Genomic DNA, 21,907 nt, shown 5'->3' with positions numbered 1-21,907 from the left:
CATAGTCCAATTATTGTAGTTATATATTTATTTATAGCATAGGCTTCTAAAATGCCATTCACCGTAAAGGAAAAGATTGGTAAATATGACTATCTTAAAATTGATACATTTAGTTCATCAAATGTTTACTGTAAAGAAAATAAAATTTGCAAACTGAAACAATATATGTGCCCCCCATTCTGTGTTTTTCATATATATTTGAGAAAATTTTAAGTAAAAGAGAAGGAATGATTGCCACCAAATTTAGCTTAATGGTTAACTCTGGGTACAAGGGAGGAGGGTACAATAAAGGGGAAAAATGCAATGGGGGCTTTAAAGCTACTAGTAATGATCTTGTGTACTAAGCTTAGAGGTGGTTATATTACATGGTTGTTCTTTTTTTAATGATATTGGTGTTATATAAAATATTTTGCCTTTATGTAGTGTGTGTGTGGGGGGATGTTTAGAGAGAGACAGACAGACTGGTCAGTCTACTCGCAGTCACAGCTTCTACAATTCCTTCTATGTATCTGAGGTATGTGCTTTAAGATGAATTAACTTATCACCTATAAATAAATTATAATATAGCCTAATAAATAGTAAGTGGTCAGTAAATGGCAGCTATCATCTTTCTTCCCAAGCTCCATCAAAGCCATTTGCATACTTACCACATTTAATCAGCAAAACAATTCTTTGAAATAGACATTTTACTTTTAACAACATTTTATATATAAAGGGTTTGATGTTTCCAAATTTAAATGCCATTCTCTTGCTCATGGGTTTAACCTCAATAGTCAGTAGTCAATTTATTATATTTTATGTCATGACTGTTTTAATATTAAATTTTGTATTAAAAATACTCAGTGAAAAGAGGGCACTATGCCACAACAGAAAAGGAACTTGGCTTAGGATTCAGGACAACTGTGGTTCTGCTGTCCCTTAGCCCATGACTGTGTCCACTTAATCATGGTGTGCATTGCAGAGTGGTTTGGGTTGGATAAGGTTATGGCTTCAGCACGCTTCCAGCTCGATGATTTTATAACATTTCTTCTTTTTTTTTTCTTATTACCACTGATATTTTTGTAAGGCTTTGACAAGAGAGTAGGTGGAGTGGGGAATGCATCCATGTTAATTTTCAAAGATAAATTTGGCTTCATTTTAGTCTATTTCTTATCCTTCATTTGCTTCACTCTTACTTTGCTCTCCTCTTTTCCTTTTTATGTGTGTCAATATAAAACCATTTAATTTTTCTCTTTATCAGCATTTCTTAAAAAATAAAACTCAAGTATTTAGTATAGAAAAATTGAAACTTGCTAAAATTATAAAACAGTCACAGTCAAAATCTTTTATGGAGGTTAAAATATACTCTTGATCTGCTTTATATTCCAATGGCTCGGAAGTGATGTAAGGCTGTACATTTTTAAAGAGTTGAAAATATTTTACCAACCATTTTGCAATTCTTAAAGCTTAAACTGGGGAAACTGAAAGAGAAATAGAAGCAGATCTCATTTCTATTATCACTTGAAAATTATATTGATTGCTGAGCATATAGGAAGCAATATATAAAACCTGGCTATTATTATTAAAATACTAATAAAATGGAATTAGCTCTAAGAGGCAAACATTTAAAAGTTCCAATCAGTTATGCAGCAAGGTAAATAAAAATTTGAGCAGAGTTTGAATATTATTTGAGTAATATAGCATAGACTGGCACTGGGTTCATAGAAAGGGGAGAGAAGTTCCCCAACCAGAGACTGAGGACCCTGAACACTTAACTTTGGTGATTTCACATTGCCTGTAACAGTCTTAGAGAAAAGCATGGTATACTTAGGTAGAGATGCTAAAACACCTCCCATATTATGAAGTTTTAAAACACTGAGCTCTTAAGGTTAGTGACCCACTTTAGAAATAAATAGAAATATTCATGTAAGTGTGATCATAATGTATTTCACATACACTAGGCTGTATTTTAAACTATAGATGGAATAACTAGAAAAAATCAAATAAAAAGGGAAGGACCTAATGTGTTATGAAGAAAGTCACGTATCTAAGTGACTTTATCTAAGCCTAGTGTAAATGACTGTACCTCAAGATTATAGCCATGGACACACAAAGAATCTGCATTTGCATCTCCTTGGCCACATATCCACCCATACATTTGCTCTTTTTTCCACACACATTTATTGGGCATCTACTATTTGTAAGGAACTGACCTGGCATTTGGGCTAAAATGGGACAAAACAGACATGATCCTTCCCTTCATTGAATTTATAATCTGGTTGGGGTTGGGTTCAGGGTAGGGCATGTGGAAAAAATAGAAAATGATCAAATATGAATATAATTTCTTCTTCAGAAAAAAGTACAGGTAGTTAAGAGATCATATTACAAAGTGTTTTAGTTTGTAAAAGCTGCCAGAATGCAATATTCCAGAAATGGAATAGACTTTAAAAGGGGAAATATATTAAGTTGCAAGTTTACAGTCCTAAGGCCATGAAAACGTCCAAATTTAGGCATCCAGAGAAAGGTACCTTAGCTCCAAAGAAAGGGCCAATGAAGTTCTGGGTTTCTCTCTCAGCTAAGAAGGCACATGTGGACATCTGCTAGCTTTCTCTCCAGGCTTCTTACTTCATGAAGCTCCCCCAGTAGTATTTTCTTTCTTCTTCTTCAAGGATCTCTTGCTGTATGGACTCTGTTGGCTTTAAAACTTGTTCCAAAATGCTTCCCTCCTAGAGAGCTCCTGTAAGCAACCCAACCTTGAATGAGTGGAGACACATCTCCATGGAAACTACTTAATCAAAAGGTGCCACCTACAATTGGATGGGTCACATCTTGATGGAAACAATCAAAGAGATCTCTCCCAGCAATATTGAATGAGGATTAAAGAACTTGGCTCTTTTGGAGTACACAAATTCAACTGGCACATTCCACTCTTTGGACCCCCAAAGACATGTTCTTTCCAAATACAAAATACATTCATTCCATCAGAATAGCACAAAGCTTCAAACTATTTTAGTAACAATACGAATATAATACACAGAAAAAATACCAAATCTCATCAAAATCAGCTACAGGCATAATCTATCCTAAGGCAAAATTCTCCTCTGGCTCTGGATTTATAAAACTCAGAGCAAGTTATCTGCTGCCAATATACAAAGGAGGAACAGTTATAGGATAGATGTTCACTATTTCCATAGGGAGAAAATGGAAGGAGCACAGGGGTCCCCAGACCTACATAGTTCTGGAAACCTAAAGGACAAACTCCATTAGGTTTCAAATGCTGAGAATCATTTATCGTCAGGGTTTTAGAAAGCAGCAGTCCTTTCTTACCAAGGGCCTATGTGGTGGTCTGGGTCCCTCCACATGCAACCTTGAGGGGCATTGGTGAGATCAACTTTTTCTTAGTTCCACCCTCTCCAAACACTGAGTCTGTCCCCGGGCTCTCTGCTATCTCTGGGGCATGTGCTCAGCCCTTCCTGAACAATGGAGTAACAGCTGGACTCTCCCCAATCCCCAAGGAATGTGCTCCGCCCTCTCTGAGGCCTGGGGCATTGAAAGTCCTGCCCTCTGCCTTCAGCGAAATCTCACCTTCCCCAAGTATATGGGCTGGTCCACTCTTCTGGCCTGGGGTTTCTTGGCTTCAGACCTTAGCTTCCATTGTTCTGCCTTTGAAGTTCCTTTTCCTTCAATTTGTCCCTTTTCTGTTCCTTTTAGTCTAGACTAGCAGTGGTTCCATTATACAGATCCCACAACACTCTTGTTAGTTCTCTATTCAGTACACTGGGATTATGCCCATCAGACAACAAGACTTTCCACAAATCCTTTCTGGATAACTCCATCTCAAAGCCTCACTTGTCCTTTAATGACTGACTTTCCATGTTTGGTTAAATCCTCGTGTAGGGTACTAATCTCTGGGATCTCACTTTCTGGAAGCCCAGAAGTTTCCAGACCACCAATTTCTGTTTTCTCTGTATGTAAGAGTTCAGTTCTCAGCCTATCTCTTTTCCCTCACATTTTGCTATAAACTCCAAGGAGCAGTCATACTGCATTTTCCACATTTAGTTTGGAACTGTCTTCTGCTAAATATCCAAGTTGATCACTCTTAAATTCTGTCTTCCATCAATAAAGAATGCTGTCCTTCCAGTTTGTAATGGCACATTCCTTGTTTCTGTCTAAGGCCTTATCAGAAGTTATCTTTATAGTCCACATTTCTACCAGTAGTCTCTTTGAAGCATTCTAGGCCTTCTCTATCAAATGCTGCACATCTCCTCCAGAATCTTCCCTTTTCCATTTAAAAAGCCGTTCCAACATGTCTGATATGTGCAAGCTACAGCAACACCCTACATTTCTAATACCAAAATCTGTTTTAGTTTGCAAAAGCTGCTGGAATGCACTATACCAGAAATGGAATGGCTTTTTAAAAAGGGAATTTATTAAGTTATAAGTTTACAGTTCGAAGGTCATGAAAATGCCCTAATTAAGGCAAGCTATAAAAAATGTCTAAACCAAGGCATCCTGAGAAAAATATCTTGGCTCAAGAAGGCCAATGATGTTCAGAGTTTCTCTCAACTGAAAAGGCTCATGGCAATGTCTGATAGCTTTCTGTCTAAGCTTTCTTCAATGGCTTCCCTGGGAGCATTTCTTTCTTCATCTCCAAAGGGCACTGACTGTGTAGACTGTGTAATTCTGTTAGTTCTTTTCATAAATGGTTCCCTCCTAAAGGGCTCCAGTAAGCAACTCCACCTTGAATGGGTGAAGACATCTCCATGGAAACCAGCTAATCAAAAGTTACCACCCACAATTTGGTGGGTCATATCTCCATGGAAACAATCAAAAAGATCCTGTGCCAGTCTGAATCTGTGGTGGACTCCAGAAAAGCCATACCCTTTGATCCTCATTCAATATTGCTGGGTCAGAGCATTTTGATTGTTTCCATGAAGATGTGACCCACCCAATTGTGGGTGGTAACTTTTGATTAGATGATTTCCGTGGAGGTGTTTCTCCACCCACTGAAGGTGGAGTTGCTTGCTGGAATCCTTTAAAAGAGGAAACATTTTGGAGAGAAGCCCTTTTGGTAGAGCCACGAGAAAGCCAGCAGACACTGCCATGTTTGCCATGTGCCCTTCCAGCTGAGAGAGAAACATTGAACATCGTCGGCCTTCTTGAACCAAGGAATCTTTCCCCAGATGCCTTAAATTGTACATTTCTATAGACTTGTTTTAATTGGGACATTTTCTCGGCCTTACAACTATAAACTAGTAACTCATTAAATTCCCCTTTTTAAAAGCTATTCCGTTTCTGGTATATTGCATTCCGGCAGCTAGCAAACTAGAACAGATCCCACCCAGCATTATCAAATGAGGATTAAAGAACTTGGCTTTTCTAGGGTACAAAACAGATTCAAACAGACACATAACAGTAATCTAGCTTGAGGGTGTCCAAAAAAATATCCATAAGGCAGTGATAATTGAACTAAGACTAGAACAATGAGTAAGAATGAACTAGCCCAACAGAGAAAGGATTTGAAAAGAGCTTTTTAGGAAAAGTGAGGAGCATGTTCAAAATTCTGAGGTGGGAGAGAGCATGGTGAATTTGAAGAACAAAACATTGGGCAATTTTACTGTAATAAAGACAGGAAAGAAGACAAATTGTATGTCATGAAGCTAGAGGAAATTGTCAGGGACCTGATTTTGTTCCTAAAGCAATAAGAAGTTATTAAAGTATTTAAAAGGAGAAGTGGTATGATTAGATTTGCAATGTTTATCAGGCCCCTACTGCTTTGTAGAGGATATTATCATAGCTAAGGAAAAAATTTATGGTAGGTAGAGCTAGAAATTATTTTAAAAATTTGAGATATTTTGGGAAAAAACATCAGATAGTAAGATTTAAAGAAATGGTTGTGAAACGAAGATATAATTAAGTATTAAATAGGAGAGTAAAATTTGAAGGACTACCAGTTTATTAAAATAGCATATTTTTGTTGGATATATTAAGTTTCAGGGACATATAAACTGCCAAATAGAGATTCCAAATAGCATTGGATTTGTGTGATTGGAAGTGCAGAATATGTCTTGGGATAGAGTTTCAGATTTGTGAATTACCATCATATGTAAGTGGTAATTGAAGCTGTGTAAGTGGAAAAGCTAGCCAGAAGCATGTAGAAATCAAAAAGAAAAAAATTACAAAATTAGTTTTGAGAAAAGGAAGAAGAATGAAAGAGATAAGAAGGCAGAGGCAGAAATGTAGGAAAAACCCACAAAACAAAAAGTAAATTTTTACACTGTAAGGTATAATAAAACACAGGCGAAGTTGCTGAGATATAGACTGAAAAATTTCATCAGTAGGGACCATGAAGGTCATGGGTGCTATTGGATTTTTTTATAAGAGCAATTTTATCAGCATGGTGGGCATGGAAGTAGGATTGAATTAAGCTGATGAGTAAATGCAGTGTGAGGAAACCGAGGGAATGAAGGCAGTGTTACAGTTTGAATGAAGAGTGGGAAGATGAGAGAAAAGATTTGTTATGCAATTGATGATGGGCAATAGTTGAATATGTTGAAATGCTGATTGAAAAAGAGAGAGTTGAAAAGAAAATATTGAAGAAACAGAACAGTAGTAGGCAGAATTGAGACGATATTGATCCAATCAGCCATTTAACTAATTCAAAACTGGGGTACAGTCTTGGTGTGATTTATCTACCTCTGATTGCTCCCTCTTACAGAGTATAGATTTCAAGGGATACTTACTGATTTATAGGACTCCTTCTCTTTTGTATGATCTAATTTTCAGCTCCTAATAAGCCTCTGCTGTGCTTTTTTCTTTTTGGTGGATTTCTGCTTAGATTTTAGCATCTTGCTCTTTTTCCCTGATTAAAAATTCAGCAAATGCATCAAGGGAGGAATACCTTGAGTTTGGGCATTATTTCTCTGCACTTTCCTTCTCAAGATTTTGGTTTATTGAGTCTTGGATGCCTTGCCAACACAAAACTCCAATTTTTGTAACACCTTTCTTGTGAGGTTGTCAAAAGCTCTCCTTACTTTACTGTGTTTTTGCAAGATCCCCATGACTGGTTTATAAGTCTCTAGCTCTATGTTACTTTTTTAGCAAATATTCTAAGCAACAGATTAGCTCACATATTACTGGTTCACCTTTCTAGGGTTACCTTTTGAACAAGAACATGGCCCTACAAATGCTGAATTATTTAGAAGCTCTGCAATATATTCACACAAAATGATCTCATATTTTATCTGACTGTTCATATCCCAAAATGCCATGGTGCCTGGTTTGAATCTGTTATGTACCCCAGAGAGGCCATGCTCTTTTAATCCAGTCTTGTGGGGGCAGACCTATTGCAGGGTGAGACCTTTTTGATTAAGTTGTTTCCTTAGAGATGTGGCCCCACCCATTCAAGGTGGGTCTTAATCCAATTGCTGGAGTCATTTAAGGGAAAGACATTTCGAAGAGAGTTCGGAGTCAAGAGAAGCTAAGAGAGAAAGAAAGAAGAAGCTGGGAGGACCCACAGTTGCTGAGAGAGCCATTTTGAAACCAACCCAGAAGAGAAGGTGCCATGTGCATTCCCATTCCATGGAGAAGTGCTGGATACCAGCAGCCTTTCCTCAGAATAGAAGAAGGTATTCCCTATCCTCTTTTTGGTTACAATGTGGACATTTTCACAGCCTTAGAATTGTAATTGATAACTTAATGAATACTCTTTGTAAAGGTCAGTCCATTACTGTTATACTGCATTGTGGCAGCTTTGGTAAAATGAAGCAGTACTGCTTCATATTACTTTAAAAATGATTAATAAATCTATCAAAAATTTCAAAAGTTATGCATAAGTTCTTCTCTAATTTTATATAGCTATGTCATTATAGTGGGATTCATTCAAAGTTCTTATTTTGCAAATAATCTTATAAATCTTTTGCTGTTAGCACTCAATATCTAGCATAAAAGCAAAGTTCCTTTAATTAAAATACCTTTTTTGGGTGCATGTGTGGTTCAGTGGTAGAAGGCTCACCTGCCATGCAGGGGACCCAGATTCAATTCCCAGCCCGGGCACTCCCCCCACCAAAAAACTAAAGAAGAAGAAAGAAAGAAAACCATCTCTTCCCCAGGGGTGTAAATATTGATAAAGGGACCAGCATTTTGAGTTCAATTCATATCTCAGCCTGTGGCATTTAGAATGGCCTCTAAAGAAGGCAATGCCTCTTTTCCTCTTTCCCGGGATTATAGGAAGAGAGGACCAGATTGGAGGTTTTAGTGCTAACAATGCTTCTTTTAATTTTCATTATTTATAACAGAAGCTTTTAGTTTGAAAAATTTATGGAGTTAAATTATGAAGCAAATTTTGTATATGCTTCAACTTATTTTCTCAGAATTTCCTGCTCTAGAACTTCATAGGAGGCAATTAAATGGCATCATTTCTCATGTGTACAATTGAATTAAATTTATAATCCACTTGATTAGAGAGAACAGCTCAATATATGTTGTGTTTGGAAGTCTGTGTTCCTTTTAGCTTCTCCTCTCACTATTGTCCTTATCTTTGCCTTATTAATGGTTGCACATAGTCCCCCTCTGGTGCTGTATCTCTGTATCTCCATGATTGTGGATATGAACCTTGTATTGACTGAAGAATTTGTCTTCTAACATTCAGTGTATCTTTTCAAATTTCCATAAGAAGTCAAAGAGAAAATGATCTTGATCCCAGGTGATACTAAGCATATATTTCCATACAACATTATTTTAAATTTTTGTTGGATTCATCTGTTTTGTTAATGTGCAAATCTGTGAAACATTTTTTGTAGATACCAGACAGATCATTTTTAATGTGTTAACATTAGCAAATCTTTCTTTAGAAAATTGGGGTGGCTAAATCTCTTACAAGGTTTGATGGTTTTGGTTTTAACTTTTTGGTCTCTGCTGCTTAAATGTTTAATGGGGGATAGGGAAGGAATTAAGCACAGAAGGAAGAATATATGTTTCATTTGAATAATGAAACTAAGCACCAATTTTGTAATTTTGTGTTGATGAGTCTCTAAGTTGATGCTAAGAGTAAGGCATTGTGTAGAGTCAATCAGAAGTAAGGTAGAGTAAGAAGATTCTAATAATTATTGGCCAGTTCCGTGGGAAAGTTATTTAATTATTCCAGCTCTATGAAAAGAAAAGAATATAGCAATAACAATATGGTAGCCAAAGATGTTTTCTTAGGTGCAAATCAAAGAATATGTGTGAAAGTTCTTTATAGACATTAAATACCATGGTATTTATAGTTAATGGTAATGATAACCATTAACAAATAGTAGTAAGAAAAATATAAGTAGAGAAGAACTTTAAAAATCGTAATAAATCCCAAACCACAATGTAATACTTTTAGTTCATAAGCAATTTTATGGAAAAAATGGAATTTGGACAATAGTATTTCTGTAACAACTTAAGGTATAAAAATCATTGTGGATCTTGTTCCTATCATTGTGAATTTTAAATCTTAAATTAATTTGTCATAATGTAAAGGTACTTTCAATATTTTAATTTGAAAATGACCAGCCATTTTTTTAGCATGCATGAAATCAGTTTGCTCTTCCAAGCAACTGTTAATTCCATAGAGATGACAACATGCAAAATCTGAAGAAAGGTATTATCATTGTGCGGTATTTTCATTGCCGTTAAGTTCTTATCCCAGTCTGCGTTTACATACAATACAGCAATTACTCTGCATAAAGCTCTGACTTGGATTTTTTACATATATTACTTCTTGGTCTCCATTATTTGGAATAACCGTATTATAAACTACTTAATGGGTATTTTGGTGATCACTTTTTTCCTAAAATTGCATATTTTGGGGTATTTATTGTATAAAATAGAGAGTAAGAAAAGTATGATTTCCTGCAAATGGTTATCTAAATAACTCTGAATCCATTTCTATTTGTTGAAAGCATGATTTCAAGGTCATAAACTATAAAATAAAAAGAAAGCCCAATTGAAAAATCATTTTGCTCTTGGGAAAACCAAATAATAAAAGAGTAATATTTGTCAAAAAGCATAAAGTTATATTATGTAGTTGTTTCTATACCTATAGAATGAAAGTGGTTCTATTCATTTTAAGAGTAAGACAAGGGTACTTTTGAAGCAGGAATGAAGAAGTTGAACCTCTGCTGTTAGAAAAACACTAATGTGAGGGCAGTGTATTGACTTCTTTGAAAATCTTTCTGTTTTGAGTAATGCTTCTCTTGCCAGAAGGGATTTCTGGGATCTGGATTCCACCCCAGGGCCTCACAAAGTGCTGGGAGATGGAAGGCCAGGAGACTGCTGTTTCCCAGCGTGCAGAGACCCAGGGGTATGTACTTTGCCTTCTTTTCTCATTTGCTTTGTGAAAACCCAATTGCTGGGCGTTTTCCCTTTCTCCCCCTTTGCCCACTCCCTGCTCAGTTCTGTAAGTAGGTGGCAGGGGTAGCTGAGAGAAGGCAGGGGGAGGCTGTAGAATATATATGTTAATGGTTGTTTGCACATGCACAAAATCAATGGAATAGAGATTACTAGGAATTAACAGACAAATAGCAACGGGGAAACATTCCCTTATCTGCCAACCCAACAAAAATACAACAATGACTTTCTGTTCGCTTTGGGTATTTGTCTATGATTGCCCTTTAGTTGCCGCAGGTTTTCCTTTTATCTCACGCTCTTGTAAATTCTTTGACTCAAAGATTTCCCAATCCCTCACTATTAATATGGCCAATGTTACAGACTAAGTCTCTTGGTTTAAAGGCCTGCTTCCATTTTTTTTCTCTTGGCTGCCCTGCTTCAGTGCCCATTTATTCCTTTCTAAGCAGTGTTTTTTCTAGTCATTCTATGGTCTTACACCTTGGCACAGGTCTAGTCTGGTACTGAGCATCAGGAATGAAAGATTGGATTTGTCTAAAGAAGTTGTTAATCCTATTGTTTTAGGATTATTATTTGAACATTATGAAATACTTATGAAACTTCAAAATACCTGGAAAAAAACCCAATATTTTGTCATAAAATAAAACTTTTGGAACTTTTAAAAAACAATACAATAAAAGGTTTATTGTGCACATATTGATAGCAGCCCAATTCCAAAGGCATTTATTGAATCACTACAAGATAATAAAGAATTGAAGAGGAAAATACAGATTAAAAGTCACAATCCCTGTCTTTAAGGATATATAGGGCATAATGTAAACATAATTAAATAATTCTAGTTACTTAGAAATCACTTACATTATTTTTGCTATGATCTAGTAATGTTCATACAGATGATAAAAAATTATTTAGATTAAGAATTCTCCAAAGAGGTAACATTTGAGGGGAGCCTTGTAGAATTTCAGGTTCTAGAATTGGGACTGGGGGACATGTGGGAAAAATATGAAAAATAAGAAATGATCAGAGAATTGGAAATAGTACAGGTGTCTCATTTTTTAATTTAGCAAGCAGCTATCGAACATTTGCAAGCAATGTTTAAGAAAATATCATGGCCCTAGCTGATGAGTAACTATTACATAGCATTGAATATAAATATTAATGAATGATTTTAATTGTAATAGAAGCTATGAATAAGGTCTGCAAACATGTTTTAACAGGTCTTTACAGGCCTTTTTACAGGTCTTGGGGTGGGGAAAAGAAAAGGCAATTTGATGAAGAAATTCTGAACTTTGTAAATGAGATATATAAATTAGCAATATTTTGTCATATTTATTTAATACTTGTACTAAAATTTTAAACGTACTAAACGTTTAAAAGTAAATTATAGATATTGACATTTCAACCTAAGAATGCATCCTATATGATGTCAAAGCCACTACTGCAACTAAGAATTTGCCAATATGACTAATATCATAAATTTCCCAGGCATATTTAGGCTTCTTAAATGGATCCCCCCCAAAAACGGCAAAACCTCAGACTGTAGTCAAGGTAATGCATTCCATTGTTCTCTCATCAATATCATTCCCCTCACTCTCACCCTACTCTGTGTGTGTGTGTGTGTGTGTGCATGCATGTGAGACACACATGCATGTGTGTGTCTGGATTTGTCTAAAAATTTTTTCTTGTGATATGTAATAACTTGTTTTTCTATATACTGTGCTTTCTGTGATGGTGAAGTTTAATTTAAAGACTTCATAAGACTTACTCTCTTGGTGATGTCATGTACTTCATATTGATCATCCTACATATGAAAAAGTTCTGGAGCATGATATAACTTACAGTATGCAAAGTATTTTCCTATGAAAAGTTATATGTTTTATTAATAATATACAGTTATGTCAGCTTTATTTATATCAGTTTTATTATCTTCATATTTTGAAGAGAAGGAAATTCAAAATTCCAAAAGTGAATGGGAAGAAGAGACAAATAGTACTGACATTTATCGAACGCTTATTATGTGTTAAGCATTATGGTACAGAACCTCAATATGCTGACTTAATCCACGCAACCCTCCTGAGAGATAAGAACTGTGTCTCTGTTAATGGATAGAGAAACAGAGGCGAAGTAGCAAATGTCCAGGCTAATAAGGAGTTAGTAAAGAGCAGAGCCAATGTTTGAATCCAGATGACTGGCTTTAAGAAGCTATATATTTTATGAATCAAAACTTCTTTGTGTGAGTTGCTAAGGAAAATCTGACTTGAACCCAATGTTTTCCATTCCAAATTTAGTGTTCTTCATGCTACCTCTTTTGATCTAAGCTGATATACCCCAACCTATTCTTCATTCAAATTAGTTTTGGAGTATAAAACAAATTTTAATTAATTCTCAAGCTTGCAGATTAATTTTCACCTACTTTGTATGACCAAACACAGCTTAAATGAGCATGATTTTATCAGGAACGTGATTCAAGCAAAACTCTAATATTCATAGTGTTAAGAAGGTTTAATTTGACATCTGCTTGTCTATAATTTGCGCATTCTTGTAAACTGCATTCACAGAAACATTTTCTGACACAATTATCTCTTCCTGAAATTTAGTTTTTGACAATTGACTCTTTCCTTTCATATTTTGGGAAAGGTCTTAGTTATTGGCACCTAGTATTTTCTTTCTCCAGATTTAATAATGATTTTTCTGATGTTGGAAAACATCATGCTTTTCCTCCCAGAGTGAATAACTTGAAATCTTCTGCTGAGAGTCGTAACTCTAAAATTAGCATGCAACTGGGGACTTGCGTGATGGAAATTTAACAGATTTTATACCTAGAATGAACAAAATGAACAATTTATATTATGAGATGATAATACAATCTAGTTTTATAAAAAATATACTCCTTAAAAGTATTTTGTGGGAATTTGCAATCAGTTAAGAAGATCATTTTGTTTCTAAAAACGCTGCCTACAATGAAAAGAATCATGGACCAAAACCCAAATGAAATTTATGGGCAGGTTTCTGACATGTTTGAGCAACTTCTACTCTCTTTTCAAAGAATAATGCAGTAGGGCTGGCCTTTAACTATCAAGACATTTCCTTTTAATAGAGTTGAAAATACTTGATCTCACATCACCACGTTGAAATATTATTAATTTTTAAAACAATGCACTAGGTTAATTAATGTTTAGAAGTGCAACTCTCTGTGATTAGATTTGCGTTTGTTCTCAGTTCAATAACAGCTGACAACACCTTGTTTATAAGTAAGAGTAGAAAACAATTTTGGACATCCTGGATCTAACTAATATTTTTTAAAATAATTTTAAATGAGTTGATAAATTGCATGAGTCTGAAGTACTGTCTTCCTCTTTTGTTTTATAGTTCATGATATTTCAGAGTTGAAAGATCTCATATTTCAGCTTTGTAAACAAGTGCGAAATTTCACTTATTCATCTAAAATTTGCCTATATTAAGGCAAAATTTGTATTGGATATTTCTTAGAATTTTGTTTGTGTATGCTTTACTTCACATAGATCTCGACCTAACAAATTAAATTCATGAAGTTCTTAATAGACCCAAAGGGATTTCTCTAATGAGATATGATAGTTCAGGCAATTTTGCCTGAAGAGGGCAGTGCTTCACCAACGGAAGGAATCTTTAGGAATAAAATTTTATAGACAGTGGTGACTGCAGGGAAAGTAACAGTTATAGTTGACTACTTACACAGCATATAAGAACAAATAGTTACTTTGCTTGCTACCAATATCTGTTAATTTTAGTAACATATTACTAATTTGCCATCCTGATCTAAGTTTGCCCAGTGGATAATTTCATAAAGTAGAGGTGTGCCATTTTAAGCATTTAAAAAAAAATCTATTGTATATGAACATATTTCTTGAGTATACTGTTTTTATAGAGGCAAAAAAAGTATTAGCTTTAGTAGTTGAAGCCATAGTTGTTCTTAGGGAAAGAATCACCTTTATTTAGAGAAATCTCTTGTCACTTGAAGTTCCAAAGTCAGGACCCAAGTCACAGTTGTGAAGCAAACTAGAAAGACATGGTCAACCTTTCTTCACAATGAAGAAGCAAACAAAATAGGAACTGGTGTAAAAAGCAGTAGAAATTATTGAGAGTGCTTATAGTCAGTAGAAAGGCTGAAGAATGATTAGCAGAAATGTAGAAATTATTGAAAAGCAATTCTATACTTTACTTTGAATGATCCACTGCATGGTTTTGTGAGGTATCTCCCCCACCAGTTATGAGTTCCCAACAAAAAATCTATTACACAAAGTTGCCTTGTGTGCTTGTCATTTAGGGGTGAATTAGGGACATCCATATCAAAAACTGTTCCTCATGTTTTGCCTGATAAGTAAATGAACAAATGAGTGAATAAATTGATGATTATAATTGTATGCATTCTCTACAACCAGTGTTCATGATTATACCCGATAAGTTCTAATGTGGAAAGACCATACTGACCTTGGAGATATCTAGGCCAGTTTGCACCTCCATTAAGGGGCCCCTGAAAAGATTTTTGGGAATTCTTAGGTTTGCCTTTTGTAGTATTCTATCTCTGTCTTTCTGCTGGGATGCCACTTGCACCTACAACTGCAGCCATTATTTCTACAGTGCTCAGTTGTCTTCTAGGCAGTACAGTTGCTGCTGTGATTTGATCGTGTACATAACAAAAGCTATTAAAAGTCATATCAGAAATGAATTAGTTAGAAGATGGCTCCATTTTTCCTATAGGTGAAAGAAGTGAAGTTCAGAGAATTTATGAAAGTTACTTAGATCCCATAACATTGGTAAGCAGTAGAGATGTGGGTCAAATATATAATTGTGTGGGCATCTAACAATGTAAATTTGTACAGTAAACCAAAGGCTGATGTGCTTTTCAAATGTCAATGTATTTATTCATATAAAAGTATAAGTTACAATCACCTGATCTTTAGAATTCACTTGTGGAAATTGAAAAGTGAGCATGAATAGTCAATATTATATATGAATAGGTCTTAAAAAAAATAATCAGGCAGCATTATGTAAGAGGGAGCAAGGAAAGAAATTTCAAAGGTGGAAATGGTGGTGAGGAATCAGTGCCTAGTTAAACTAGAGCTTTAAAAATGTGCTTTTGTCGATATAAACTATATTATTTATAGCTACACAAGGTCCTTCAGTTTAATTGTTTATTAGCAATTAAACTTGAATCATCTGAAATAAATTTTAGTAAATGATATTTGATTATTTCAATGAATCCCACCTATTAAAAAATAACAATTTATCATTTTTCATTAAGAGTAGAACCAATCCCTACTTTTACAGAGAGCACGTTCTGAGGATATAAAGGAAAACACAAATATTCTATAAATCCAGATTTCTTTTCTTTATCAACTTATGAAATACTTAGTGATAACCCTGGGCTTCAAGTTGTGTTTCAAATGGCAGATCATTTTAATCTATGAGTTATCTCATACAAACAATTGTTTAAAGATGGATTCCAGCAAAAATAAAACCTCCTTCCATGCTTCTGCTGTGTTGGGTAGGTTAGGGAAGTGAAAAGTAAATATTGGCAATAAAAGGCTGGGACAGGATGAAGCCTTGGAGATGAAAGAAGTTACAGAGAGTTCTTTATATAAATAGACAATAATGTCAACAGTGTGTGTATACAGGTAGAACATGTTCTTCCAATTATAAGTATTTAGGAATGAATGAATGAATGAACATTTTCTGTACCTTGGCTAATATATGCAGGATTATTTAATGGGTGCTAAGAAATGTTCTCTTCTGAAAACGACACTTGTGATTTTTTTCTCTTAAAGATATCACTGCAAAATGAATGTTAAACAGGAGCAAATTCAGTGAAAATGAAGAGAACAACACATTAACATAAGTCTTAAATATAGTTCAGTGTGTGGGAGAGAAAAGATGGTTGCTCTAAACTTCATTAAGCCAATTGTTGAGGAGACATCTGGAATCTGGTGCTGGGAGGCCAGAGCAGGAAAGTGTATAGCTATCTCATGTTAAAATCCGGAAGTTTAAATTGGATATGTTTGGAAAAATGACTTTTTAAATAATCTCCAAGCGATTTGATGCCAGGGTGTCTTGTTGGTGTGGGGGATGACATGGAGATGGGAGATGAAGAGCAGAGACTGGTTTCGTCTCTGTATTAGCACAAAAGACAATAAAGTGCCAGGCCTGGTGCCCATACTGCCTCAATCTAGATCCAACTTACACATGTGAATGGTTTTGTTTTATCTTTCAAGATTATAACTTCACTGAGGGTAGAAATCATTTTCAGTGACAACTATTGAATGAATGGGCAGTTTGCGTCCCCAGAATTAAATTATGCAAATTTTATTTGGCACAAAAGTCATTCAATGTGAGATACAGTGAAAATTTTAGAGAACTGTTCTTGGGAAAATTCAAGAGCTTGAGGAGGTGCCATATACATTCTTTCATTCAGTGAACCATTAGAACCTAGAAAGGTGAATGTGGTTATAAAAGTGATTGTGACACAGCAGCTGCCTTTAAGAAATTTAAAGTCTACTGGAGCCTGGCTGTCAAGAGTACACTTGCTTTTTTGCTGCCCTGAGAGTTTCATATCCAATATTTATTTAAAACTCCTGAAACAGGCCAGTTTGACGGTAGCTCAGTGGCAGAATTCTCACTTGCTATGCTGGAGACCCGGGTTTGATTCCTGGTACTGCTCATGCAAAAATGAATAAATAAATAAAATAAAAATAAAAAAAACTCATTAAACAGGACAAGTGGGATGTCTGGCTTCCGAGTGGGGACCTTTGAATCGTGCACTGTGAGAGTGAATCCAAAATGGGTGGTGTTGAGAAGATCAAGAAGATTTTTGTTCAGAAGTGTGCCCTGTGCCACACCATGGAAAAGGGAGGCAAGCATAAAACTGGGCCAAATCTTCATGGTCTCTTTTGGGCAGAAGGCAGGTCAGGCCCCTGGATTCTCTTACACAAATGCCAACCAAAACAAAGGCATTACTGGGGAAGAGGAGACACCGATGGAGTATTTGGAAAACCCCAAGAAGTACATCCCTGCTACAAAAATGGTCTTTGCTAGCATTAAAAAGAAGGCAGACAGGGCAGACTTGATGCCTAATGTAAAAAAAGCTACTGAAGCATAATGGTTGGCCACTGCATTATTTATTATAAAACAGAGATATCTTGTGACTTTTGTATGTGTAGCATAATTAAATTGATCTCATATACCAGAATTCAGATCACGAATGGTTGATAGTATATTTTAGTTGAACAGTCCTGAGTCAAATAGAATTAACTTTTAGTGAAATGAATATAATCAAGCTTTTCAAATTGTGATAGTAATTCTGGTTCAGCAAGAACTATTTCCCCTTTTTAAAGATATAATTGGACTTGAGGCTAGGTTAAATTAATAATGTTGAATTTTTCACAAAAATGGTGAATGCCAGCTCATAACCTATAGGTGATTGGTTTTATATTTAGATTTATATAACTGGTTATATGAATATATTTGAATACTAGGGAAATCCCTTCACTGTCTCATAGAATAGAGCAAGACTCACCTGGATTTCAACGGGTGTTCTTCAGTCTGTTTAAAGGTAAGTGCTGAAAATAAGGTAGCTATGTCTGCTCTATCTGTTTGGTCTTTAACTGTCAATCTAATTCAAACTACCTGAATTTTAACATCTGAAATGTTGCCTTTTAATTAACAAAAGACATTTTGGTGTGGTTGATGTATAATACCCAATAAAGAATGCTGAACATTTCTCACATTTTACATATAATCTATAAAGTTGAATGTTTTCAAAAGTCAGTGTGACAAGTTACATTTTGCTTTTTAATTCTTTACTATCTCAAGTCAGACTACATTGTAATTCAGGTTGTCTTCAAACTGCTATTCAAAACCACATAAAATTGTAGTCACTGAATTGTGTGTGTTTGGTCATGATGCTTTTGCCAGCTCATAAGGATTCAGGTAGAGGAGATAGAGTACTAGTACAAGTTTGTAAATTTTGTTATCATAAGGCTTGATTAAAACACACACACATGGAAAACAAATCATTAAACATAAAGTGGATATAAAAGTACATATCCAAAGACATTTTAATGAACTCTCATTTCTTCTTAAAAGATACAGCCAAAATCACAATGAGGTTTTAGAGCCACATAATGATATAGGAAATGGAAAGAAGAAAACTTTCAAATCTGAGCAATGGAAGTAGGTTTATTCTTGAGAATCCTACACCCCCAGTATTATCGTTTATGGTACATTGTCCTGAATGACAAGCTTTCTTTAAGCTCTGATATCATGCACCAAGCAGCTCCATTTTAATGTACTCATAAGGTTCCATTCATGAATTTTTCATTCTTTTATTTCACAAGCATTTATTGTGTGGCTACTAGAGGCCAGGAAGTGTTTGGAATACTGGTGATTCAATGATGAATAAGAGAGACAAAAATCCTGCATTTAAGGAACTTTAATTCTAATCAACCCTGAGCCATTATCTCCCTTCCTGCACTATTTGCACATTTTATTATCTGTTCTGTGTATATCTGCAAGTATGTAGCGCATCCATCATAATTCTCCTGTATCCAGGGTAATTTCCATGTATTCCCAAGAATTCAGAATATGCATGGGTCCTCAAAGCCATCGTCCTGACATTGCTCAGTTTTGCCTAAATCTGTTTTTACGTTTGCCATCTCTACTCCACTTGTCTTCTCTTGCCTTCATTAAAGCACATTTTAAAAAGGCTGAGATCTCTTTTTAATTTTTATTCTTCACTAAATCAAAGCAGCTCTTTCAAAATATATGCAAATGAATCGCATTTAAAGAATATCACCAAGGATTGTGTACCACATAAATCTCCTTGACCCTGACTCCTGCTCCAATATCAGAGCACTTTCATTTTCTATTCTATAAGTCTCTCTACTCTTTGAAGTTTCACAAGCATGCATTACTTTATCTAATATGGGAAAACAATAAGATATTGAAAGTTTGCTGTTAGCTTCTAAGGAGATGTGTCAAGCAAATATATCCTCAAAGGAGGTATTCAATTATTACATAAAAAGCTATTGAGAGAATTGCAAGAAATTTAATCATGTGTTTCTTATGCAGAGTAGAGAAGTTAATAAGAAGAAATATTTTCCCAGCTTGAGTTCCTGTATAATTAGGAACACCACGAAAAGTAGAGATGTTCATTTTCTAAGAACTTTAGCGGGAAACTGAAAAATTCCTGCTCGTTAGCATGGATATTTTTTTGTTAATTGAAATAAATTACTGCAATTATGGACTTAAAGTATAAAAGTGGGAATTTTTGAAGGAGATCATTCAAAGTACAGTGAAGAAACTAGAATTTGATTGTAATTTTCAATGGCTCCTAGATAAAAAGTCTGGCTAAAACATGACTTCTGAAATATGTCATTTTTCTCTTCCTATCCTCCCTGCAATTATCAGCTTATTTTAAAGACATTTCTCACCTCTACCACATGAAAGTCTCCATTCCAGAGCCTGAGGGTGAAGATGGGATGAGATTTCATGCACTTATGATTAGGTTCTGCTTTTTTTTTTTTTTGTAATTAAAAAAACGTGTTAAAAGTCTGCTTGTTCATTTATAAACTTTAGCAAATTCTCTTGGGTGACTGTTCAAAAGTGTCTCTTCCAATAAATTATGCTATCATTGATTTATATATTCAGTCATCCACAGGCCCTTGACTTTGACCTTCTTTCTTCATTCCTGTATATTCCCTAAAGTCCTAAGAAATCTTTGCATATCTGATTTATAACACTTCTCCCAATGGTATATAGCTTTTGTTGCTTCCAAACAACTCTCCACCACATATCCATGAGATGTTTCATGCTATTGTTGTGACTCCCACCCTAAAATGGATCATCACCCAGAAGAAGGTAAATGTTAAACATAACGCTAATTTAACAAATCTTTAAGAACTTAGACAACAATAATGTTATCAGAAAAACAGAAGACCATTTGAGAACTATTTATCTAGGACAATGCACTTCTATTTATTATCCTGTTTTGTGGGGAGGGGTGGTTAAGAAAAGTTCCTAACTGGTCATCGAGTAAAGATATGCATGCAGTTGTGGTAGCCAGCTTTCAAGACTGTCTCCTGGTGAATCTCACCCTCTGGTTTTCAAGCCCTTGTGTCCCTCCCTCTTGAAATGAATAGGACTGGACGTTTATAAAAAGGGGAATATTGGTGAAATAATGGAGTGTGAATTCTGAAGCTAGAACGCAGAAGATACTGAAGCTTCTGTCTCTTTCTCTTGCATAGCGCGCTGTGGCGGAAGCCAGGTGCCATGTAATGATGACACTCTTGTAGCCCTCTGCAAAGAACATATCATCCTGCCATAGCCAGCACTAACATGCCAGGCATGTGAGTGAGCCTCCTTGGAGTAACGCTCTGCACCAGTGAAGTCTGCAAATGGCAGCATTCTTGGCCAACAGCTCGACTCCCTTCTTATTAGAGACTCTGGGCCAAAACCACCTTCTAAGCCGAAATTACCAAATTCTTGACCCACAGAAATCAGGTGAGATAATAAATGTTTATTGCTTTAAGCTGGTAAGTTTTGGAGAAAATTTTTTTATGCAGCAGTAGATAATTAATATAACACTGTTTAAGAGAAAGTCACCATGATTTTTAAACTCTTTCTGACTTTCATTCCATAGCATTTCCAATATGGAAATATATTTAAAAGCAGAAATTTTGAAGATCTAATTACTTTGCATGAGCTTATCATCATTAAAACACTTTAATACAGGCCTATTTAAATATATCTTGATCTTGATCTTTTTTTTCATTTTTAACAATACTAGCAGTCAACATAACAAATCTTATTAGCAGAGTTGTAGAAACTTGAGCTTAGAAATAACTTTACAGCTTTTCATTTAAAAGTATCATGAATATTAATTCAGGTAGTGTTGAAATCTATCTCTTAATTCTAACATTCTCATAATTTAATTTTAATAAGCTATCCCCAATATTTAAAATATGTAAAACATGAATATATGTATATAATTTATCTGAAAAGAAAAATGATGCATGTTGCTATTTTTAAACCTAGATTGTTTAAGCCATTCTTTAAGTCCATTTTGCAAGTTGCACAGCATTCGATAGTAAGAATCAATCTTATTCTAAAACAAAATGATAGACTAGCTTTGTAGTTTATTTCTCACTTAAATTTTATACTGGAAAAGAAATGCAAAGATTGGTAGCAATAACTCACCTTTCCTGATAGTAATTGTCCTCCATCATTCTTCTTATTGATTTATTCAGATAAACTACATAGTTTCCCTTCCAATGGGCAGCTTACATGCAACACCAATTCCAAACTCTTCTTAAATAATTTAATATATCCCTCATGAAAGAACAAAATTTTATGCCTTTTCTGAATAAATATATTTTTAAGAAATCTGATGCATAGTATTTCTGTGGTATAAAGTGGTAACTAGAGTAAAATGTAAATCATCATATCTAAAAGAAACTCAAATTTTGAACCCTGACCCAGGTGTTTAACCTCTTTCTTGTATTTAGGTTTCAACTGCAAGTTC

At 35.1% G+C, this 21,907-nt stretch overlaps 1 pseudogene; it reads left to right on the top strand.

Moving 5' to 3' along the window:
• The first annotated feature begins 17,166 nt into the window (after nucleotides 1-17,166).
• LOC143689477 (cytochrome c pseudogene) lies at nucleotides 17,167-17,563 on the top strand (annotated as a pseudogene).
• The last annotated feature ends 4,344 nt before the right edge of the window (nucleotides 17,564-21,907 follow it).

This window comes from Tamandua tetradactyla, chromosome 7 (genome assembly GCF_023851605.1).
Source record: "Tamandua tetradactyla isolate mTamTet1 chromosome 7, mTamTet1.pri, whole genome shotgun sequence".
Taxonomy (NCBI): Eukaryota; Metazoa; Chordata; class Mammalia; order Pilosa; family Myrmecophagidae; genus Tamandua; species Tamandua tetradactyla.
The sequence above is the reverse complement of the archived record's forward strand: the minus strand, read 5'-3'. Positions and strand labels throughout refer to the sequence as shown.